The sequence below is a fragment of the Penaeus monodon genome, chromosome 28 (assembly GCF_015228065.2).
Source record: "Penaeus monodon isolate SGIC_2016 chromosome 28, NSTDA_Pmon_1, whole genome shotgun sequence".
NCBI lineage: Eukaryota > Metazoa > Arthropoda > Malacostraca > Decapoda > Penaeidae > Penaeus > Penaeus monodon.
Window position 1 is genome coordinate 30,769,058 of NC_051413.1, and position 257 is coordinate 30,769,314.

The following is a 257-nucleotide window of genomic DNA, read 5'->3' on the forward strand; positions in this document are numbered from 1 at the left end:
ACTCCCAACCCGTACATACGTATTCACAAACACATTTCATTTCTAAGGCCGAGTTCTAACACAAACATCAAACAATTTCCCAAAGCTGGGTCAAGCAAAAGGGTCTGCACACATCTCCGCTTCTGCTCCAACTTCATCATAGGTTTTCTCTTTAGTGCTTCGAGACAAACACTTGTTGTTTCTGAAGTCATTTTGCAGAGAGTAATAAAGTCTGGGGAATGCGCCGGTCACGCAACTGTATGGTCTGGGATTTTGGT

General features: G+C 43.6%; 1 protein-coding gene across 1 annotated transcript in view; it reads left to right on the forward strand.

Moving 5' to 3' along the window:
- LOC119591488 (trypsin-1-like) overlaps nucleotides 1-257 on the forward strand; it is a gene marked incomplete in the record, with an annotated part of 14,969 nt that overhangs the window by 7,835 nt on the left and 6,877 nt on the right.